At 39.7% G+C, this 22,370-nt stretch overlaps 1 long non-coding RNA gene and 23 other non-coding genes across 25 annotated transcripts; 1 reads left to right on the top strand and 23 right to left on the bottom strand.

Moving 5' to 3' along the window:
- Nucleotides 1-6: 6 nt before the first annotated feature.
- trnav-uac (transfer RNA valine (anticodon UAC)) lies at nt 7-79 on the bottom strand. The gene has a single exon. It is a non-coding gene; the product is annotated as a tRNA-Val (tRNA).
- A 754-nt stretch (nt 80-833) lies between these two features.
- On the bottom strand, nt 834-906 carry trnav-uac (transfer RNA valine (anticodon UAC)). Its single transcript has one exon. It is a non-coding gene; the product is annotated as a tRNA-Val (tRNA).
- A 266-nt stretch (nt 907-1,172) lies between these two features.
- On the bottom strand, nt 1,173-1,245 carry trnav-cac (transfer RNA valine (anticodon CAC)). The gene has a single exon. It is a non-coding gene; the product is annotated as a tRNA-Val (tRNA).
- Nucleotides 1,246-1,660: 415 nt separating this feature from the next.
- On the bottom strand, nt 1,661-1,733 carry trnav-uac (transfer RNA valine (anticodon UAC)). The gene has a single exon. It is a non-coding gene; the product is annotated as a tRNA-Val (tRNA).
- A 266-nt stretch (nt 1,734-1,999) lies between these two features.
- On the bottom strand, nt 2,000-2,072 carry trnav-uac (transfer RNA valine (anticodon UAC)). The gene has a single exon. It is a non-coding gene; the product is annotated as a tRNA-Val (tRNA).
- Nucleotides 2,073-3,105: 1,033 nt separating this feature from the next.
- trnav-uac (transfer RNA valine (anticodon UAC)) lies at nt 3,106-3,178 on the bottom strand. Its single transcript has one exon. It is a non-coding gene; the product is annotated as a tRNA-Val (tRNA).
- Nucleotides 3,179-3,444: 266 nt separating this feature from the next.
- trnav-cac (transfer RNA valine (anticodon CAC)) lies at nt 3,445-3,517 on the bottom strand. The gene has a single exon. It is a non-coding gene; the product is annotated as a tRNA-Val (tRNA).
- A 415-nt stretch (nt 3,518-3,932) lies between these two features.
- On the bottom strand, nt 3,933-4,005 carry trnav-uac (transfer RNA valine (anticodon UAC)). Its single transcript has one exon. It is a non-coding gene; the product is annotated as a tRNA-Val (tRNA).
- A 754-nt stretch (nt 4,006-4,759) lies between these two features.
- On the bottom strand, nt 4,760-4,832 carry trnav-uac (transfer RNA valine (anticodon UAC)). The gene has a single exon. It is a non-coding gene; the product is annotated as a tRNA-Val (tRNA).
- A 266-nt stretch (nt 4,833-5,098) lies between these two features.
- On the bottom strand, nt 5,099-5,171 carry trnav-cac (transfer RNA valine (anticodon CAC)). The gene has a single exon. It is a non-coding gene; the product is annotated as a tRNA-Val (tRNA).
- Nucleotides 5,172-5,586: 415 nt separating this feature from the next.
- On the bottom strand, nt 5,587-5,659 carry trnav-uac (transfer RNA valine (anticodon UAC)). The gene has a single exon. It is a non-coding gene; the product is annotated as a tRNA-Val (tRNA).
- A 754-nt stretch (nt 5,660-6,413) lies between these two features.
- Nucleotides 6,414-6,486, bottom strand: trnav-uac (transfer RNA valine (anticodon UAC)). The gene has a single exon. It is a non-coding gene; the product is annotated as a tRNA-Val (tRNA).
- Nucleotides 6,487-6,752: 266 nt separating this feature from the next.
- trnav-cac (transfer RNA valine (anticodon CAC)) lies at nt 6,753-6,825 on the bottom strand. The gene has a single exon. It is a non-coding gene; the product is annotated as a tRNA-Val (tRNA).
- Nucleotides 6,826-7,240: 415 nt separating this feature from the next.
- On the bottom strand, nt 7,241-7,313 carry trnav-uac (transfer RNA valine (anticodon UAC)). The gene has a single exon. It is a non-coding gene; the product is annotated as a tRNA-Val (tRNA).
- Nucleotides 7,314-8,068: 755 nt separating this feature from the next.
- On the bottom strand, nt 8,069-8,141 carry trnav-uac (transfer RNA valine (anticodon UAC)). Its single transcript has one exon. It is a non-coding gene; the product is annotated as a tRNA-Val (tRNA).
- Nucleotides 8,142-8,408: 267 nt separating this feature from the next.
- Nucleotides 8,409-8,481, bottom strand: trnav-cac (transfer RNA valine (anticodon CAC)). Its single transcript has one exon. It is a non-coding gene; the product is annotated as a tRNA-Val (tRNA).
- A 165-nt stretch (nt 8,482-8,646) lies between these two features.
- On the top strand, nt 8,647-11,837 carry LOC148995070 (uncharacterized). 2 transcript variants are annotated; one of them, XR_016150758.1, is made up of 3 exons: nt 8,647-8,901; nt 10,004-10,673; nt 11,482-11,837. It is a non-coding gene; the product is annotated as an uncharacterized LOC148995070 (long non-coding RNA). The 2 variants fall into 2 exon arrangements; XR_016150759.1 differs by lacking the exon at nt 8,647-8,901 and having other exon boundaries at nt 9,875-10,063; nt 10,186-10,673.
- Nucleotides 11,838-12,907: 1,070 nt separating this feature from the next.
- Nucleotides 12,908-12,980, bottom strand: trnav-cac (transfer RNA valine (anticodon CAC)). The gene has a single exon. It is a non-coding gene; the product is annotated as a tRNA-Val (tRNA).
- A 415-nt stretch (nt 12,981-13,395) lies between these two features.
- trnav-uac (transfer RNA valine (anticodon UAC)) lies at nt 13,396-13,468 on the bottom strand. Its single transcript has one exon. It is a non-coding gene; the product is annotated as a tRNA-Val (tRNA).
- A 748-nt stretch (nt 13,469-14,216) lies between these two features.
- trnav-uac (transfer RNA valine (anticodon UAC)) lies at nt 14,217-14,289 on the bottom strand. Its single transcript has one exon. It is a non-coding gene; the product is annotated as a tRNA-Val (tRNA).
- A 748-nt stretch (nt 14,290-15,037) lies between these two features.
- Nucleotides 15,038-15,110, bottom strand: trnav-uac (transfer RNA valine (anticodon UAC)). Its single transcript has one exon. It is a non-coding gene; the product is annotated as a tRNA-Val (tRNA).
- A 748-nt stretch (nt 15,111-15,858) lies between these two features.
- On the bottom strand, nt 15,859-15,931 carry trnav-uac (transfer RNA valine (anticodon UAC)). The gene has a single exon. It is a non-coding gene; the product is annotated as a tRNA-Val (tRNA).
- Nucleotides 15,932-20,042: 4,111 nt separating this feature from the next.
- Nucleotides 20,043-20,115, bottom strand: trnav-cac (transfer RNA valine (anticodon CAC)). The gene has a single exon. It is a non-coding gene; the product is annotated as a tRNA-Val (tRNA).
- A 409-nt stretch (nt 20,116-20,524) lies between these two features.
- On the bottom strand, nt 20,525-20,597 carry trnav-uac (transfer RNA valine (anticodon UAC)). The gene has a single exon. It is a non-coding gene; the product is annotated as a tRNA-Val (tRNA).
- Between the last annotated feature and the right edge of the window lie 1,773 nt (nt 20,598-22,370).

Genomic DNA, 22,370 nt, shown 5'->3' on the forward strand with positions numbered 1-22,370 from the left:
TTTACTTGTTTCCGCCCAGTTTCGAACTGAGGACCTTTCGCGTGTAAAGCGAACGTGATAACCACTACACTACGGAAACCTACCTTGGAAGACAGTCCGACCTCTTTTAGCGTACGCTTGTTCAAAAGCGACTGAAACGATAGACTGCCCACTGTCCTTAAAATGGCAAAAAGCTGCTATTTTTGTTGGCAGACTAAACATTTTTTATTACTCTACAGGAAACTTCAATGGTCATTTGTTTTGTTTTAGTCCTTTTCTAAAGAATTTACACCGCAAATCGCCCTGCAAGTGTTCTGACCTGCTCAACAGAAAACCACTCAAAAAATGTTAGCAAAGACCATCCACAGTTTCCGCCCAGTTTCAAACTGGGGACCTTTCGCGTGTGAGGCGAACGTGATAACCACTACACTACGGAAACATGCCCTGTAGGTGCAGGCAGAAATCTTCTGGTGCAGGCTTGTTAAAAAGTGTATAAAGGAAAAGTGAGCTGAGCCCTCCTGTTGTGGCAAACAGTTTAAATTTTCTGCCAGAAGCCAATTGCTGTTTCTGCTCGGTTTCGAACCGAGGACCTTTCGCGTGTTAGGCGAACGTGATGACCAGTACACTACAGAAACCTCCTTATGTAAGACATGTGCTTTTTCGAAAATGGCTCCATCCCATAATCTTTCCTGCAAGCATTGTGACAAGCTGTTTAAATTCCACAAACAACAGATAAGAGCTCATTCGGAATGGCAGTCTGCCTACAGCTCTTTGGTACAATTGCCCTCACCTAATTTCAATAGTCCAAAAACTTTGTTGCGAATTTCAGCACGTATATTAAAAACCCCTTTACTTGTTTCCGCCCAGTTTCGAACTGAGGACCTTTCGCGTGTAAAGCGAACGTGATAACCACTACACTACGGAAACCTACCTTGGAAGACAGTCCGACCTCTTTTAGCGTACGCTTGTTCAAAAGCGACTGAAACGATAGACTGCCCACTGTCCTTAAAATGGCAAAAAGCTGCTATTTTTGTTGGCAGACTAAACATTTTTTATTACTCTACAGGAAACTTCAATGGTCATTTGTTTTGTTTTAGTCCTTTTCTAAAGAATTTACACCGCAAATCGCCCTGCAAGTGTTCTGACCTGCTCAACAGAAAACCACTCAAAAAATGTTAGCAAAGACCATCCACAGTTTCCGCCCAGTTTCGAACTGGGGACCTTTCGCGTGTGAGGCGAACGTGATAACCACTACACTACGGAAACATGCCCTGTAGGTGCAGGCAGAAATCTTCTGGTGCAGGCTTGTTAAAAAGTGTATAAAGGAAAAGTGAGCTGAGCCCTCCTGTTGTGGCAAACAGTTTAAATTTTCTGCCAAAAGCCAATTGCTGTTTCTGCTCGGTTTCGAACCGAGGACCTTTCGCGTGTTAGGCGAACGTGATGACCACTACACTACAGAAACATCCTTATGTAAGACATGTGCTTTTTCGAAAATGGCTCCATCCCATAATCTTTCCTGCAAGCATTGTGACAAGCTGTTTAAATTACACAAACAACAGATAAGAGCTCATTCGGAATGGCAGTCTGCCTACAGCTCTTTGGTACAATTGCCCTCACCTAATTTCAATAGTCCAAAAACTTTGTTGCGAATTTCAGTACGTATATTAAAAACCCCTTCACTTGTTTCCGCCCAGTTTCGAACTGAGGACCTTTCACGTGTAAAGCGAACGTGATAACCACTACACTACGGAAACTTAACTTGGAAGACAGTCCGACCTCTTTTAGCGTACGCTTGTTCAAAAGCGACTGAAACGATAGACTGCCCACTGTCCTTAAAATGGCAAAAAGCTGCTATTTTTGTTGGCAGACTAAACATTTTTTATTACTCTACAGGAAACTTCAATGGTCATTTGTTTTGTTTTAGTCCTTTTCTAAAGAATTTACACTGCAAATCGCCCTGCAAGTGTTCTGACCTGCTCAACAGAAAACCACTCAAAAAATGTTAGCAAAGACCATCCACAGTTTCCGCCCAGTTTCGAACTGAGGACCTTTCGCGTGTAAAGCGAACGTGATAACCACTACACTACGGAAACCTACCTTGGAAGACAGTCCGACCTCTTTTAGCGTACGCTTGTTCAAAAGCGACTGAAACGATAGACTGCCCACTGTCCTTAAAATGGCAAAAAGCTGCTATTTTTGTTGGCAGACTAAACATTTTTTATTACTCTACAGGAAACTTCAATGGTCATTTGTTTTGTTTTAGTCCTTTTCTAAAGAATTTACACCGCAATTCGCCCTGCAAGTGTTCTGACCTGTTGTATATGTATAACAACATATACAACATAACGTGATAACCACTACACTACGGAAACTTAACTTGGAAGACAGTCCGACCTCTTTTAGCGTACGCTTGTTCAAAAGCGACTGAAACGATAGACTGCCCACTGTCCTTAAAATGGCAAAAAGCTGCTATTTTTGTTGGCAGACTAAACATTTTTTATTACTCTACAGGAAACTTCAATGGTCATTTGTTTTGTTTTAGTCCTTTTCTAAAGAATTTACACCGCAAATCGCCCTGCAAGTGTTCTGACCTGCTCAACAGAAAACCACTCAAAAAATGTTAGCAAAGACCATCCACAGTTTCCACCCAGTTTCGAACTGGGGACCTTTCGCGTGTGAGGCGAACGTGATAACCACTACACTACGGAAACATGCCCTGTAGGTGCAGGCAGAAATCTTCTGGTGCAGGCTTGTTAAAAAGTGTATAAAGGAAAAGTGAGCTGAGCCCTCCTGTTGTGGCAAACCGTTTAAATTTTCTGCCAGAAGCCAATTGCTGTTTCTGCTCGGTTTCGAACCGAGGACCTTTCGCGTGTTAGGCGAACGTGATGACCACTACACTACAGAAACCTCCTTATGTAAGACATGTGCTTTTTCGAAAATGGCTCCATCCCATAATCTTTCCTGCAAGCATTGTGACAAGCTGTTTAAATTCCACAAACAACATATAAGAGCTCATTCGGAATGGCAGTCTGCCTACAGCTCTTTGGTACAATTGCCCTCACCTAATTTCAATAGTCCAAAAACTTTGTTGCGAATTTCAGCACGTATATTAAAAACCCCTTTACTTGTTTCCGCCCAGTTTCGAACTGAGGACCTTTCGCGTGTAAAGCGAACGTGATAACCACTACACTACGGAAACCTACCTTGGAAGACAGTCCGACCTCTTTTAGCGTACGCTTGTTCAAAAGCGACTGAAACGATAGACTGCCCACTGTCCTTAAAATGGCAAAAAGCTGCTATTTTTGTTGGCAGACTAAACATTTTTTATTACTCTACAGGAAACTTCAATGGTCATTTGTTTTGTTTTAGTCCTTTTCTAAAGAATTTACACCGCAAATCGCCCTGCAAGTGTTCTGACCTGCTCAACAGAAAACCACTCAAAAAATGTTAGCAAAGACCATCCACAGTTTCCGCCCAGTTTCGAACTGGGGACCTTTCGCGTGTGAGGCGAACGTGATAACCACTACACTACGGAAACTTGCCCTGTAGGTGCAGGCAGACATCTTCTGGTGCAGGCTTGTTAAAAAGTGTATAAAGCAAAAGTGAGCTGAGCCCTCCTGTTGTGGCAAACCGTTTAAATTTTCTGCCAGAAGCCAATTGCTGTTTCTGCTCGGTTTCGAACCGAGGACCTTTCGCGTGTTAGGCGAACGTGATGACCACTACACTACAGAAACATCCTTATGTAAGACATGTGCTTTTTCGAAAATGGCTCCATCCCATAATCTTTCCTGCAAGCATTGTGATAAGCTGTTTAAATTCCACAAACAACAGATAAGAGCTCATTCGGAATGGCAGTCTGCCTACAGCTCTTTGGTACAATTGCCCTCACCTAATTTCAATAGTCCAAAAACTTTGTTGCGAATTTCAGTACGTATATTAAAAACCCCTTCACTTGTTTCCGCCCAGTTTCGAACTGAGGACCTTTCGCGTGTAAAGCGAACGTGATAACCACTACACTACGGAAACTTAACTTGGAAGACAGTCCGACCTCTTTTAGCGTACGCTTGTTCAAAAGCGACTGAAACGATAGACTGCCCACTGTCCTTAAAATGGCAAAAAGCTGCTATTTTTGTTGGCAGACTAAACATTTTTTATTACTCTACAGGAAACTTCAATGGTCATTTGTTTTGTTTTAGTCCTTTTCTAAAGAATTTACACCGCAAATCGCCCTGCAAGTGTTCTGACCTGCTCAACAGAAAACCACTCAAAAAATGTTAGCAAAGACCATCCACAGTTTCCACCCAGTTTCGAACTGGGGACCTTTCGCGTGTGAGGCGAACGTGATAACCACTACACTACGGAAACATGCCCTGTAGGTACAGGCAATAATCTTCTGGTGCAGGCTTGTTAAAAAGTGTATAAAGGAAAAGTGAGCTGAGCCCTCCTGTTGTGGCAAACCGTTTAAATTTTCTGCCAGAAGCCAATTGCTGTTTCTGCTCGGTTTCGAACCGAGGACCTTTCGCGTGTTAGGCGAACGTGATGACCACTACACTACAGAAACCTCCTTATGTAAGACATGTGCTTTTTCGAAAATGGCTCCATCCCATAATCTTTCCTGCAAGCATTGTGACAAGCTGTTTAAATTCCACAAACAACAGATAAGAGCTCATTCGGAATGGCAGTCTGCCTACAGCTCTTTGGTACAATTGCCCTCACCTAATTTCAATAGTCCAAAAACTTTGTTGCGAATTTCAGCACGTATATTAAAAACCCCTTTACTTGTTTCCGCCCAGTTTCGAACTGAGGACCTTTCGCGTGTAAAGCGAACGTGATAACCACTACACTACGGAAACCTACCTTGGAAGACAGTCCGACCTCTTTTAGCGTACGCTTGTTCAAAAGCGACTGAAACGATAGACTGCCCACTGTCCTTAAAATGGCAAAAAGCTGCTATTTTTGTTGGCAGACTAAACATTTTTTATTACTCTACAGGAAACTTCAATGGTCATTTGTTTTGTTTTAGTCCTTTTCTAAAGAATTTACACCGCAAATCGCCCTGCAAGTGTTCTGACCTGCTCAACAGAAAACCACTCAAAAAATGTTAGCAAAGACCATCCACAGTTTCCGCCCAGTTTCGAACTGGGGACCTTTCGCGTGTGAGGCGAACGTGATAACCACTACACTACGGAAACATGCCCTGTAGGTGCAGGCAGAAATCTTCTGGTGCAGGCTTGTTAAAAAGTGTATAAAGGAAAAGTGAGCTGAGCCCTCCTGTTGTGGCAAACCGTTTAAATTTTCTGCCAGAAGCCAATTGCTGTTTCTGCTCGGTTTCGAACCGAGGACCTTTCGCGTGTTAGGCGAACGTGATGACCACTACACTACAGAAACCTCCTTATGTAAGACATGTGCTTTTTCGAAAATGGCTCCATCCCATAATCTTTCCTGCAAGCATTGTGACAAGCTGTTTAAATTCCACAAACAACAGATAAGAGCTCATTCGGAATGGCAGTCTGCCTACAGCTCTTTGGTACAATTGCCCTCACCTAATTTCAATAGTCCAAAAACTTTGTTGCGAATTTCAGCACGTATATTAAAAACCCCTTTACTTGTTTCCGCCCAGTTTCGAACTGAGGACCTTTCGCGTGTAAAGCGAACGTGATAACCACTACACTACGGAAACCTACCTTGGAAGACAGTCCGACCTCTTTTAGCGTACGCTTGTTCAAAAGCGACTGAAACGATAGACTGCCCACTGTCCTAAAAAATGGCAAAAAGCTGCTATTTTTGTTGGCAGACTAAACATTTTTTATTACTCTACAGGAAACTTCAATGGTCATTTGTTTTGTTTTAGTCCTTTTCTAAAGAATTTACACCGCAAATCGCCCTGCAAGTGTTCTGACCTGCTCAACAGAAAACCACTCAAAAAATGTTAGCAAAGACCATCCACAGTTTCCGCCCAGTTTCAAACTGGGGACCTTTCGCGTGTGAGGCGAACGTGATAACCACTACACTACGGAAACATGCCCTGTAGGTGCAGGCAGAAATCTTCTGGTGCAGGCTTGTTAAAAAGTGTATAAAGGAAAAGTGAGCTGAGCCCTCCTGTTGTGGCAAACAGTTTAAATTTTCTGCCAAAAGCCAATTGCTGTTTCTGCTCGGTTTCGAACCGAGGACCTTTCGCGTGTTAGGCGAACGTGATGACCACTACACTACAGAAACCTCCTTATGTAAGCATGTGCTTTTCCGAAAATGGCTCCATCCCATAATCTTTCCTGCAAGCATTGTGACAAGCTGTTTAAATTCCACAAACAACAGATAAGAGCTCATTCGGAATGGCAGTCTGCCTACAGCTCTTTGGTACAATTGCCCTCACCTAATTTCAATAGTCCAAAAACTTTGTTGCGAATTTCAGCACGTATATTAAAAACCCCTTTACTTGTTTCCGCCCAGTTTCGAACTGAGGACCTTTCGCGTGTAAAGCGAACGTGATAACCACTACACTACGGAAACCTACCTTGGAAGACAGTCCGACCTCTTTTAGCGTACGCTTGTTCAAAAGCGACTGAAACGATAGACTGCCCACTGTCCTTAAAATGGCAAAAAGCTGCTATTTTTGTTGGCAGACTAAACATTTTTTATTACTCTACAGGAAACTTCAATGGTCATTTGTTTTGTTTTAGTCCTTTTCTAAAGAATTTACACTGCAAATCGCCCTGCAAGTGTTCTGACCTGCTCAACAGAAAACCACTCAAAAAATGTTAGCAAAGACCATCCACAGTTTCCGCCCAGTTTCGAACTGGGGACCTTTCGCGTGTGAGGCGAACGTGATAACCACTACACTACGGAAACATGCCCTGTAGGTGCAGGCAGAAATCTTCTGGTGCAGGCTTGTTAAAAAGTGTATAAAGGAAAAGTGAGCTGAGCCCTCCTGTTGTGGCAAACCGTTTAAATTTTCTGCCAGAAGCCAATTGCTGTTTCTGCTCGGTTTCGAACCGAGGACCTTTCGCGTGTTAGGCGAACGTGATGACCACTACACTACAGAAACCTCCTTATGTAAGACATGTGCTTTTTCGAAAATGGCTCCATCCCATAATCTTTCCTGCAAGCATTGTGACAAGCTGTTTAAATTCCACAAACAACAGATAAGAGCTCATTCGGAATGGCAGTCTGCCTACAGCTCTTTGGTACAATTGCCCTCACCTAATTTCAATAGTCCAAAAACTTTGTTGCGAATTTCAGCACGTATATTAAAAACCCCTTTACTTGTTTCCGCCCAGTTTCGAACTGAGGACCTTTCGCGTGTAAAGCGAACGTGATAACCACTACACTACGGAAACCTACCTTGGAAGACAGTCCGACCTCTTTTAGCGTACGCTTGTTCAAAAGCGACTGAAACGATAGACTGCCCACTGTCCTTAAAATGGCAAAAAGCTGCTATTTTTGTTGGCAGACTAAACATTTTTTATTACTCTACAGGAAACTTCAATGGTCATTTGTTTTGTTTTAGTCCTTTTCTAAAGAATTTACACCGCAAATCGCCCTGCAAGTGTTCTGACCTGCTCAACAGAAAACCACTCAAAAAATGTTAGCAAAGACCATCCACAGTTTCCGCCCAGTTTCAAACTGGGGACCTTTCGCGTGTGAGGCGAACGTGATAACCACTACACTACGGAAACATGCCCTGTAGGTGCAGGCAGAAATCTTCTGGTGCAGGCTTGTTAAAAAGTGTATAAAGCAAAAGTGAGCTGAGCCCTCCTGTTGTGGCAAACAGTTTAAATTTTCTGCCAAAAGCCAATTGCTGTTTCTGCTCGGTTTCGAACCGAGGACCTTTCGCGTGTTAGGGGAATGTGATCACCACTACAATACAGAAACCTCCTTATGTAAGACATGTGCTTTTTCGAAAATGGCTCCATCCCATAATCTTTTCCTGCAAGCATTGTGACAAGCTGTTTAAATTCCACAAACAACAGATAAGAGCTCATTCGGAATGGCAGTCTGCCTACAGCTCTTTGGTACAATTGCCCTCACCTAATTTCAATAGTCCAAAAACTTTGTTGCGAATTTCAGCACGTATATTAAAAACCCTTTTACTTGTTTCCGCCCAGTTTCGAACTGAGGACCTTTCACGTGTAAAGCGAACGTGATAACCACTACACTACGGAAACTTAACTTGGAAGACAGTCCGACCTCTTTTAGCGTACGCTTGTTCAAAAGCGACTGAAACGATAGACTGCCCACTGTCCTAAAAAATGGCAAAAAGCTGCTATTTTTGTTGGCAGACTAAACATTTTTTATTACTCTACAGGAAACTTCAGTGGTCATTTGTTTTGTTTTAGTCCTTTTTTAAAGAATTTACACCGCAAATCGCCCTGCAAGTGTTCTGACCTGCTCAACAGAAAACCACTCAAAAAATTTTAGCAAAGACCATCCACAGTTTCCGCCCAGTTTCGAACTGGGGACCTTTCGCGTGTGAGGCGAACGTGATAACCACTACACTACGGAAACATGCCCTGTAGGTGCAGGCAGAAATCTTCTGGTGCAGGCTTGTTAAAAAGTGTATAAAGGAAAAGTGAGCTGAGCCCTCCTGTTGTGGCAAACAGTTTAAATTTTCTGCCAAAAGCCAATTGCTGTTTCTGCTCGGTTTCGAACCGAGGACCTTTCGCGCGGGAGCCGAAAATGGTTAAGCTTAACTTCCCTTAACTTTTCCCATTCATTCTCTATGGTAGTGCTTAACACTACGGATGCAATCTACTTTTGGCCACACGTAGACTTCCCGGCGCTGTTTCGCTTTTCCGTGGCGGGGAATTTAAAAAGCGAAGCGTCATCTGTCAACCCGTTTTATTACCGGAGAGATATTTGTTTACCGACTTGTCAGCAAACTTGTTTCGTTTTGTCTAAACTACCTGCAGACAGACTTTAACTCAGGTGAGTGCATATACTTTATTATTCAAATATTTTATCATTTAAATTGCATGTATTGTCATGTAATCGTATTGTTATCGTGTTGAATGGATTGTGACGATAAGAAACAGCTATTTTATAAGAGTATCTTTGTTTGTAAAGGTGAATATTTCATCATAATCTCTAACTATGTTTAAAATATAAGTTAACATTGCAGAAAGATGTAATGTGCAGTAGTATGGAGGACCAAACCTGCAGTTAAAAATGAATGAATGAATAAATAAATAAATGAATGAATAAATAAATAAATAAATAAATAAATAAAATTAAATGTGATAATAGGAAAATACATAAAGGAATAAACGACTTGATAAAATAATTATGATAACATTTTAATCAAATATACTTTTGTATAATTTCCCCCAAATATATCATTTTTTGCTTTTATATTTTAATGTATTTGTATTCGTTTTAATTGTATTTATTTATTATTTTATTTCTTTGTTCAGTTTATTCTTATATTTATTTATGCATTCATTTAATTATATATTTATTTTATATAATATATATATATTTATATATTATTAATATATTATATTAATATATATATTTATTTATTCCAATTTGTTTTTATTTCCAGATATATTTGTTTTAACCTTTATTTATTTAAATTTTCTTTCTTTAGTTTTATATCTATTTTTACAGTATTTCATTTATTGATGTGCATGATAATTAGGTTGGTTGGTCTTGCTTACCAAATATAAATATTAATTAACACATAAATAAAAGCAGAAAGGGAAGGGAAAAAAATACAAAAATGATTTTGATTAAGAATAAATCATATTTATTTTATCAAGTCATTTATTCCTTTATTTATTTTCCTATTATCAAATGTATCTTTTTTTTTACTTATTAATGTTTAATTTCTGCAGGTTTGGTCCTCCTATATTGCAATTAATATCACACACACATATTACATTTAAATTATGAACAAATAGATATATGTGTGCAATTTAATAGTACAATTTAACATTTTTAATTAGTTAAACTTGTTAACTTTTTATATATACATGCATACATTTCTGCATATATATTTTTATATTTTTTTATTTTATTTATTTTATAGTAATGGAGGAGGAAGAAGAACTGGAAAGTTTTTCTCCAACAAAATATCTCACACAGCTGAGTAAGTAAATCAAGTATCTTGTCATGTGTGTTATATATACCCATGTCAAATTCTTATAAAATTGGAATAAAAATTGAACATACTGGAGAGAAACCATTCAAATTATAATGCGTAATTTTTAGGCTCATCTGCAGCCACAGGATCCACAGTCTTATTTACAACAGGTTACTTTACACATCCATTTTTGAGGCTTATTCAATTACATACTTATCCTCCATGTTCTTTTGTTCTAACTACTGTTAAGGTTTGAATATACCAGTGGTGAAGGTGGGTGCACTTCATGAATTGTATGCATGCTAAACTGTTATTTGTTGTGAAAAAATTGACTATTTACTTACAAGCATTTGAACATTATCAGAATGTGCATTACTAGAACAAATAACAGAATAAATAGAATAAAAGAATAAATAATGATTAGTCATTTAATGTAGTCAAGACAATCAAATACATATGTACATTCAGTTTTTAATTTCCTCCCTGTGCTTTTCCTTGCAGCTCCTCCAACAACATCGGCTTTGCACCATCTCACGCAGCACAATCAGCCTCTACACCTGCACCAATGCTGTCTGCACTCACTGAAACCCCTGTTCCCAGCTACTTGAACACAAAAGTAAAGACGTGCATTACACACGTGTATTAAATGTGTTATTCACGCATATACAATATTATACATATTAATGCACTTTTAATATATATATACAGTGGTGTGAATAAGTGTTTGCCCCCATGCTAAAGTTGCCTAAAAAGAGGAATAAAAATAATCTTTTTGATATTGATCTTAATGCCTTAATTAGAAAAATGAGGAAAACTCCAACCTTTAAGGACACAAATTTTCTTTGTGAATGAATAATGTATCATAAATAAATAAATGTTTTTCCTCAAAATACAGGGTGCATAAGTCAGGGCACCCCTATGTTAAATTCCCATAGAGTCAGGCTGATTTTTATTTTTAAAAGCCAGTTATTTAATGGATCCAGGATAATATGCATCCTGATAAAGTTCCCTTGGCCTTTGGAATTAAAATATCCCCACATCATCACACACCTTCCACCACACCTAGAGATTGGCATGGGGTAGTACTTACCATAAGATCATCTTTCAATGCAAATCAAACCAGCTATTAGGCTAACTGAAGTAAAACCATGCAAACACTTATTCACACCACTGTATATATATATATATATATATATATATATATATATATATATATATATATATGGATGTTCATTAAAATTACAAAAGTATTGTATTTTATTGCATTGCATTGTATTTTTTTAAGTTCATTTATTGACTAGCATTATTTTATCTTGCTCAGATTTGAAAAAACACTAAATATTAAGTATTGTTACTATTAAACACTGTACATAATTATTTACTTTTAAAAATGTTCTTGTTTTTTTTTTTCATTTTCTCCACAGCCATATTATTATTGCTGTTATTTAATCTATAATTTTAAATTGTTAAATTTCTTTCCATTGTCCATTAAAATCAAACAGTTTAGTCCTTGTTTGCATTGCAATTTGGTGTGTTTTTAAAGTTAATTTTATTGACTTGCATTATTTTATCTTGGTCAGATGTGTAAACTTAATAACTGTTAATTAAACATTGTACATAATTATTTGTTATTTTTTTAAATCTTGTTTTTTCCCCAGCTTTATGTTGTTATTATTATTGTTATTATTCATGTTATTGTTTTTTAATCTATAAGTATTTAATACAGTACCTTTTTCAGTTTTACATAATAATATGTATATTATTGTATTATAAATAAAATGATAAACTTACTATTTGGTGTTTACTGGTTGTTTTTCATATATATATATTGGATTTTTGTGCATAGTTAAAGAAATATAATGTGAAAATCTCTCTAAAAAAAAAATAAAGGTATAAAACATTATCAAAATGTTCTTTACAATTATTCACATTCAAATATTTTCTATATTAAAAGAGAACTATACCCTATTATAATTTAAATGTTTATTGAGATAATTGGACATTTCGTACATCCTACACAAAAACAAATCTTAAAAGTTTTATTCTATTTTCAGAAAAAATTTAGTTTATTATATGTAAATCGTACTTGACATGAATTTGTAATCATTTTTTAATCTAGATACAATATGATATTTGTGGTCGAGACGGGACTCGAACCTATGATTTTGTGTATTTTTTCTGGCCCGCCTCCCTGAAATTTCCTGCGTTCCTATTGGCTGGCAGCGCTCTACACCTACGCGCGACTGGCCCCCGCGTGTTAGGCGAACGTGATGACCACTACACTACAGAAACCTCCTTATGTAAGACATGTGCTTTTTCGAAAATGGCTCCATCCCATAATCTTTCCTGCAAGCATTGTGACAAGCTGTTTAAATTCCACAAACAACAGATAAGAGCTCATTCGGAATGGCAGTCTGCCTACAGCTCTTTGGTACAATTGCCCTCACCTAATTTCAATAGTCCAAAAACTTTGTTGCGAATTTCAGCACGTATATTAAAAACCCCTTTACTTGTTTCCGCCCACTTTCGAACTGAGGACCTTTGGCGTGTAAAGCGAACGTGATAACCACTACACTACGGAAACTTAACTTGGCAGAAAGTCCGACCTCTTTTAGCGTACGCTTGTTCAAAAGCGACTGAAACGATAGACTGCCCACTGTCCTTAAAATGGCAAAAAGCTGCTATTTTTGTTGGCAGACTAAACATTTTTTATTACTATACAGGAAACTTCAATGGTCATTTGTTTTGTTTTAGTCCTTTTCTAAAGAATTTACACCGCAAATCGCCCTGCAAGTGTTCTGACCTGCTCAACAGAAAACCACTCAAAAAATGTTAGCAAAGACCATCCACAGTTTCCGCCCAGTTTCGAACTGGGGACCTTTCGCGTGTGAGGCGAACGTGATAACCACTACACTACGGAAACTTGCCCTGTAGGTGCAGGCAGAAATCTTCTGGTGCAGGCTTGTTAAAAAGTGTATAAAGGAAAAGTGAGCTGAGCCCTCCTGTTGTGGCAAACAGTTTAAATTTTCTGCCAAAAGCCAATTGCTGTTTCTGCTCGGTTTCGAACCGAGGACCTTTCGCGTGTTAGGCGAACGTGATCACCACTACACTACAGAAACCTCCTTATGTAAGACATGTGCTTTTTCAAAAATGGCTCCATCCCATAATCTTTCCTGCAAGCATTGTGACAAGCTGTTTAAATTCCACAAACAACAGATAAGAGCTCATTCGGAATGGCAGTCTGCCTACAGCTCTTTGGTACAATTGCCCTCACGTAATTTCAATAGTCCAAAAACTTTGTTGCGAATTTCAGCACGTATATTAAAAAACCCTTTACTTGTTTCCGCCCAGTTTCGAACTGAGGACCTTTCGCGTGTAAAGCGAACGTGATAACCACTACACTACGGAAACTTAAATTGGAAGACAGTCCGACCTCTTTTAGCGTACGCTTGTTCAAAAGCGACTGAAACGATAGACTGCCCACTGTCCTTAAAATGGCAAAAAGCTGCTATTTTTGTTGGCAGACTAAACATTTTTTATTACTCTACAGGAAACTTCAATGGTCATTTGTTTTGTTTTAGTCCTTTTCTAAAGAATTTACACCGCAAATCGCCCTGCAAGTGTTCTGACCTGCTCAACAGAAAACCACTCAAAAAATGTTAGCAAAGACCATCCACAGTTTCCGCCCAGTTTCGAACTGGGGACCTTTCGTGTGTGAGGCGAACGTGATAACCACTACACTACGGAAACATGCCCTGTAAGTGCAGGCAGAAATCTTCTGGTGCAGGCTTGTTAAAAAGTGTATAAAAGAAAAGTGAGCTGAGCCCTCCTGTTGTGGCAAACAGTTTAAATTTTCTGCCAAAAGCCAATTGCTGTTTCTGCTCGGTTTCGAACCGAGGACCTTGTTAGGCGAACGTGATGACCACTACACTACAGAAACCTCCTTATGTAAGACATGTGCTTTTTCGAAAATGGCTCCATCCCATAATCTTTCCTGCAAGCATTGTGACAAGCTGTTTAAATTCCACAAACAACAGATAAGAGCTCATTCGGAATGGCAGTCTGCCTACAGCTCTTTGGTACAATTGCCCTCACCTAATTTCAATAGTCCAAAAACTTTGTTGCGAATTTCAGCACGTATATTAAAAACCCCTTTACTTGTTTCCGCCCAGTTTCGAACTGAGGACCTTTCGCGTGTAAAGCGAACGTGATAACCACTACACTACGGAAACTTAACTTGGCAGAAAGTCCGACCTCTTTTAGCGTACGCTTGTTCAAAAGCGACTGAAACGATAGACTGCCCACTGTCCTTAAAATGGCAAAAAGCTGCTATTTTTGTTGGCAGACTAAACATTTTTTATTACTATACAGGAAACTTCAATGGTCATTTGTTTTGTTTTAGTCCTTTTCTAAAGAATTTACACCGCAAATCGCCCTGCAAGTGTTCTGACCTGCTCAACAGAAAACCACTCAAAAAATGTTAGCAAAGACCATCCACAGTTTCCACCCAGTTTCGAACTGGGGACCTTTCGCGTGTGAGGCGAACGTGATAACCACTACACTACGGAAACTTGCCCTGTAGGTGCAGGCAGAAATCTTCTGGTGCAGGCTTGTTAAAAAGTGTATAAAGGAAAAGTGAGCTGATCCCTCCTGTTGTGGCAAACAGTTTAAATTTTCTGCCAAAAGCCAATTGCTGTTTCTGCTCGGTTTCGAACCGAGGACCTTGTTAGGCGAACGTGATGACCACTACACTACAGAAACCTCCTTATGTAAGACATGTGCTTTTTCGAAAATGGCTCCATCCCATAATCTTTCCTGCAAGCATTGTGACAAGCTGTTTAAATTCCACAAACAACAGATAAGAGCTCATTCGGAATGGCAGTCTGCCTACAGCTCTTTGGTACAATTGCCCTCACCTAATTTCAATAGTCCAAAAACTTTGTTGCGAATTTCAGCACGTATATTAAAAACCCCTTTACTTGTTTCCGCCCAGTTTCGAACTGAGGACCTTTCGCGTGTAAAGCGAACGTGATAACCACTACACTACGGAAACTTAACTTGGCAGAAAGTCCGACCTCTTTTAGCGTACGCTTGTTCAAAAGCGACTGAAACGATAGACTGCCCACTGTCCTTAAAATGGCAAAAAGCTGCTATTTTTGTTGGCAGACTAAACATTTTTTATTACTATACAGGAAACTTCAATGGTCATTTGTTTTGTTTTAGTCCTTTTCTAAAGAATTTACACCGCAAATCGCCCTGCAAGTGTTCTGACCTGCTCAACAGAAAACCACTCAAAAAATGTTAGCAAAGACCATCCACAGTTTCCACCCAGTTTCGAACTGGGGACCTTTCGCGTGTGAGGCGAACGTGATAACCACTACACTACGGAAACTTGCCCTGTAGGTGCAGGCAGAAATCTTCTGGTGCAGGCTTGTTAAAAAGTGTATAAAGGAAAAGTGAGCTGATCCCTCCTGTTGTGGCAAACAGTTTAAATTTTCTGCCAAAAGCCAATTGCTGTTTCTGCTCGGTTTCGAACCGAGGACCTTGTTAGGCGAACGTGATGACCACTACACTACAGAAACCTCCTTATGTAAGACATGTGCTTTTTCGAAAATGGCTCCATCCCATAATCTTTCCTGCAAGCATTGTGACAAGCTGTTTAAATTCCACAAACAACAGATAAGAGCTCATTCGGAATGGCAGTCTGCCTACAGCTCTTTGGTACAATTGCCCTCACCTAATTTCAATAGTCCAAAAACTTTGTTGCGAATTTCAGCACGTATATTAAAAACCCCTTTACTTGTTTCCGCCCAGTTTCGAACTGAGGACCTTTCGCGTGTAAAGCGAACGTGATAACCACTACACTACGGAAACTTAAATTGGAAGACAGTCCGACCTCTTTTAGCGTACGCTTGTTCAAAAGCGACTGAAACGATAGACTGCCCACTGTCCTTAAAATGGCAAAAAGCTGCTATTTTTGTTGGCAGACTAAACATTTTTTATTACTATACAGGAAACTTCAATGGTCATTTGTTTTGTTTTAGTCCTTTTCTAAAGAATTTACACCGCAAATCGCCCTGCAAGTGTTCTGACCTGCTCAACAGAAAACCACTCAAAAAATGTTAGCAAAGACCATCCACAGTTTCCACCCAGTTTCGAACTGGGGACCTTTCGCGTGTGAGGCGAACGTGATAACCACTACACTACGGAAACATGCCCTGTAAGTGCAGGCAGAAATCTTCTGGTGCAGGCTTGTTAAAAAGTGTATAAAAGAAAAGTCAAGTCAAGTCAAGTCACATTTATTTATATAGCGCTTTTCACAATACAGATTGTATCAAAGCAGCTTCACAGTGATAACATGTAAGTAGCACAACACAGATCAACAACATTGCTAAACACTAAATAAATAACCCCAACTGAGCAAGCTCAAAGCAAGCCAAAAGCAAGGCGACAGTGGCAAGGAACCAAACTCCATCAGATTGGATGGAGAAAAAACCTTGGGAGAACCCAGGCTCAGTCGGGGGCCAGTTCTCCTCTGGCTTACATTCATATTGTTTAAATATAAATATTAAATATAAATATTGTTTATGAATCAAACGGCGCCATAACATATCGCAGGCGTTGAGTCGTCTCATCACAGGCGTTGAGTCGTCTCATCACAGGCGTTGAGTCGTCTCATCACAGGCGTTGGGGCATCCGAAATCCCCGTGAGAGGCTGGACACAAAACTGGACCTGACGAACGCCATTTTTCTCGGGACAAGCGTCCCGAGATAACAGCAGAAAGGCAGATGGGAAATAATTAGCATAGCTGATGTTCATAATAATTTCCGTTATAACTCACAAACTCTCCGTAACCCGAACTCTCCGCAACCCAACCATACGCGCCGACCCGTTTGTCTAAGAGGCTGTCGAGCCCCACTGGTGCGTTAAGCAGTTTCAGTGGCAAACGGTTCCGTATGGCATAACAGAGGACTAGAAGGTAAGCATTATGTGAATGCTTGACTAAAGAGATGCGTCTTTAATCTAGTTTTGAACTGTGTCAGCGAGTCAGAGGCTCGGACCGTATCGGGAAGGCCATTCCAGAGTTTTGGAGCTAAATGCGAGAACGCCCTCCCTCCTTTACTGGACTTCGATATCCTAGGAATGACCAGAAGCCTTGAATTTAGTGATCTTAAGGAACGCGGTGGATTGTAGGGCGAAAGAAGGTCCGTTAAGTACATAGGAGCTAAACCATTTAGGGCTTTATAGGTCAGTAGTAGTATTTTGTAGTTGATGCGGAACTTAATAGGTAACCAGTGTAGAGATGATAAAATCGGTGTTATATGATCATATTTTCTTGACCTAGTAAGAACTCTAGCAGCTGCATTTTGTACTAACTGTAGCTTGTTTATTGAGGATGCAGGACAACCAGCTAATAAAGCATTACAGTAATCTAGTCTCGAGGTCATGAATGCGTGAACTAATTTTTCTGCATCAGAAATAGATAGCATGTTACGTAGCTTAGCAATGTTTCTAAGGTGGAAAAAGGCTGTTCTTGTAACATATGAAATATGATTTTCGAAAGACAAGTTGCGGTCTAGTATAACACCCAGGTCTTTTACTGTTGTGGATAAAGTAACAGGACATCCGTCTATATTAAAGTTGTACTGTGAGAGGTTTTGTGAGTAGTTTTTTGGACCAATAAGTAATACCTCCGTTTTATCTGAATTTAATAGCAGGAAATTACGCGTCATCCAGCATTTTATATCTTTGAGACACTCTGTCATTTTAGATGAGTTAGTGTTTTCATCTGGTCGTGATGAAATATATAATTGAGTGTCGTCAGCGTAACAGTGGAAATTAATTCCATGTTTTCTTATAATATTACCAAGTGGCAGCATATATATTGAGAATAGCAGAGGGCCTAAAACCGATCCTTGCGGTACTCCATAGTCTACTGACGTTATCTTTGATTTTTTCCCATTTAAACAGACAAAATGAGAACGGTCCGATAAGTACGATCTAAACCAGCTTAATGCCTGTCCCTGAACACCAGTGTAGTTTTGTAGTCGATCCAAGAGTATTTTATGATCTATAGTGTCGAACGCAGCGCTAAGATCAAGTAGGACTAGTATTGAGATACAGCCTTGGTCAGAAGCTAAAAGTAAATCATTTGTAATTTTAACTAGCGCAGTTTCTGTACTATGATGCGGTCTGAATCCTGACTGGAATTTTTCATAGATATCATTTTCTTGCAGGAAAGAGCACAATTGAGCGGACACTACTTTTTCAAGTATTTTGGACATAAATGGAAGATTTGAAATGGGTCTGTAATTTGCCAAGTTATTTGGATCTAATTGCGGTTTCTTAATGAGCGGTTTTATTACAGCCAGCTTGTATATTTTTGGGACATGACCTAAAGATAAAGACGAGTTAATAATATTGAGGAGAGGCTCTTCCACTACAGGTAATAGTTCTTTCAGTAGTTTAGTGGGTATTGGATCTAATAAACAAGTTGTTGGTTTAGATGCAATGATAAGTTTATTTAGCTCCTCCTGTCCTATCGTTGTAAAGCGGTTTATTTGTTCTAGAGGGGCCATAATTGAAGCTGAATCATAAGACACCATAGCGGATTGTACATTTATAATTTTGTTTCGGATGCTTTCTATTTTCGCATTGAAGTAATTCATAAAATCATTACTACTAAACTGTAAAGGTATATTTTGCTCTGGTGATGTCTGTTTATTTGTTAGTCTAGCCACGGTGTTGAATAAAAACCTTGGATTATTTTGGTTATTTTCGATTAGTTTGCGGAGATGCTCAGCCCTGGCTGTTTTTAGTGTCTTTTTATAACGTGACATACTGTCTTTCCACGCGATTCTAAAGACCTCTAAATTAGTTTGTTTCCATTTACGCTCTAAGTTGCGAGTTTCTCTCTTGATAGCATGCGTAGCACTGTTGTACCACGGTGCTTTAATTTTCTCTCGAACCTTTTTTAATCTAATTGGCGCAACAATATCTAATGTACTAGTAAGAATGGTGCTTAAACTGCTAGTCATTTCCTCTAATTCATCTGTTTGTTTGGGTTCACTTTGCAGCTTAGATAGATCAGGTAAGCTATTTGAAAATCCATCCATAGTGGTTGGAAGGATTGTTCTGCCTGGTCTATAACGTGGCGCAACATGACATATTTCAGCAGTACGTATTATGCAAGTCACCATGTAATGATCAGTGACATCATCGCTTTGCGGTATAATATCTATATCAGTTGGATCGGTTCCATATGATATAATTAAATCTAGTGTATGATTTAGACGAAAAGTGAGCTGAGCCCTCCTGTTGTGGCAAACAGTTTAAATTTTCTGCCAAAAGCCAATTGCTGTTTCTGCTCGGTTTCGAACCGAGGACCTTGTTAGGCGAACGTGATGACCACTACACTACAGAAACCTCCTTATGTAAGACATGTGCTTTTTCGAAAATGGCTCCATCCCATAATCTTTCCTGCAAGCATTGTGACAAGCTGTTTAAATTCCACAAACAACAGATAAGAGCTCATTCGGAATGGCAGTCTGCCTACAGCTCTTTGGTACAATTGCCCTCACCTAATTTCAATAGACCAAAAACTTTGTTGCGAATTTCAGCACGTATATTAAAAACCCCTTTACTTGTTTCCGCCCAGTTTCGAACTGAGGACCTTTGGCGTGTAAAGCGAACGTGATAACCACTACACTACGGAAACTTAACTTGGCAGAAAGTCCGACCTCTTTTAGCGTACGCTTGTTCAAAAGCGACTGAAACGATAGACTGCCCACTGTCCTTAAAATGGCAAAAAGCTGCTATTTTTGTTGGCAGACTAAACATTTTTTATTACTATACAGGAAACTTCAATGGTCATTTGTTTTGTTTTAGTCCTTTTCTAAAGAATTTACACCGCAAATCGCCCTGCAAGTGTTCTGACCTGCTCAACAGAAAACCACTCAAAAAATGTTAGCAAAGACCATCCTCAGTTTCCGCCCAGTTTCGAACTGGGGACCTTTCGCGTGTGAGGCGAACGTGATAACCACTACACTACGGAAACTTGCCCTGTAGGTGCAGGCAGAAATCTTCTGGTGCAGGCTTGTTAAAAAGTGTATAAAGGAAAAGTGAGCTGAGCCCTCCTGTTGTGGCAAACAGTTTAAATTTTCTGCCAAAAGCCAATTGCTGTTTCTGCTCGGTTTCGAACCGAGGACCTTGTTAGGCGAACGTGATGACCACTACACTACAGAAACCTCCTTATGTAAGACATGTGCTTTTTCGAAAATGGCTCCATCCCATAATCTTTCCTGCAAGCATTGTGACAAGCTGTTTAAATTCCACAAACAACAGATAAGAGCTCATTCGGAATGGCAGTCTGCCTACAGCTCTTTGGTACAATTGCCCTCACCTAATTTCAATAGTCCAAAAACTTTGTTGCGAATTTCAGCACGTATATTAAAAACCCCTTTACTTGTTTCCGCCCAGTTTCGAACTGAGGACCTTTCGCGTGTAAAGCGAACGTGATAACCACTACACTACGGAAACTTAAATTGGAAGACAGTCCGACCTCTTTTAGCGTACGCTTGTTCAAAAGCGACTGAAACGATAGACTGCCCACTGTCCTTAAAATGGCAAAAAGCTGCTATTTTTGTTGGCAGACTAAACATTTTTTATTACTATACAGGAAACTTCAATGGTCATTTGTTTTGTTTTAGTCCTTTTCTAAAGAATTTACACCGCAAATCGCCCTGCAAGTGTTCTGACCTGCTCAACAGAAAACCACTCAAAAAATGTTAGCAAAGACCATCCACAGTTTCCACCCAGTTTCGAACTGGGGACCTTTCGCGTGTGAGGCGAACGTGATAACCACTACACTACGGAAACATGCCCTGTAAGTGCAGGCAGAAATCTTCTGGTGCAGGCTTGTTAAAAAGTGTATAAAAGAAAAGTCAAGTCAAGTCAAGTCACATTTATTTATATAGCGCTTTTCACAATACAGATTGTATCAAAGCAGCTTCACAGTGATAACATGTAAGTAGCACAACACAGATCAACAACATTGCTAAACACTAAATAAATAACCCCAACTGAGCAAGCTCAAAGCAAGCCAAAAGCAAGGCGACAGTGGCAAGGAACCAAACTCCATCAGATTGGATGGAGAAAAAACCTTGGGAGAACCCAGGCTCAGTCGGGGGCCAGTTCTCCTCTGGCTTACATTCATATTGTTTAAATATAAATATTAAATATAAATATTGTTTATGAATCAAACGGCGCCATAACATATCGCAGGCGTTGAGTCGTCTCATCACAGGCGTTGAGTCGTCTCATCACAGGCGTTGAGTCGTCTCATCACAGGCGTTGGGGCATCCGAAATCCCCGTGAGAGGCTGGACACAAAACTGGACCTGACGAACGCCATTTTTCTCGGGACAAGCGTCCCGAGATAACAGCAGAAAGGCAGATGGGAAATAATTAGCATAGCTGATGTTCATAATAATTTCCGTTATAACTCACAAACTCTCCGTAACCCGAACTCTCCGCAACCCAACCATACGCGCCGACCCGTTTGTCTAAGAGGCTGTCGAGCCCCACTGGTGCGTTAAGCAGTTTCAGTGGCAAACGGTTCCGTATGGCATAACAGAGGACTAGAAGGTAAGCATTATGTGAATGCTTGACTAAAGAGATGCGTCTTTAATCTAGTTTTGAACTGTGTCAGCGAGTCAGAGGCTCGGACCGTATCGGGAAGGCCATTCCAGAGTTTTGGAGCTAAATGCGAGAACGCCCTCCCTCCTTTACTGGACTTCGATATCCTAGGAATGACCAGAAGCCTTGAATTTAGTGATCTTAAGGAACGCGGTGGATTGTAGGGCGAAAGAAGGTCCGTTAAGTACATAGGAGCTAAACCATTTAGGGCTTTATAGGTCAGTAGTAGTATTTTGTAGTTGATGCGGAACTTAATAGGTAACCAGTGTAGAGATGATAAAATCGGTGTTATATGATCATATTTTCTTGACCTAGTAAGAACTCTAGCAGCTGCATTTTGTACTAACTGTAGCTTGTTTATTGAGGATGCAGGACAACCAGCTAATAAAGCATTACAGTAATCTAGTCTCGAGGTCATGAATGCGTGAACTAATTTTTCTGCATCAGAAATAGATAGCATGTTACGTAGCTTAGCAATGTTTCTAAGGTGGAAAAAGGCTGTTCTTGTAACATATGAAATATGATTTTCGAAAGACAAGTTGCGGTCTAGTATAACACCCAGGTCTTTTACTGTTGTGGATAAAGTAACAGGACATCCGTCTATATTAAAGTTGTA

This window comes from Pimephales promelas, chromosome 3 (assembly GCF_988280905.1).
Source record: "Pimephales promelas chromosome 3, fPimPro1.hap1.1, whole genome shotgun sequence".
In the NCBI taxonomy this organism is placed as follows: domain Eukaryota; kingdom Metazoa; phylum Chordata; class Actinopteri; order Cypriniformes; family Leuciscidae; genus Pimephales; species Pimephales promelas.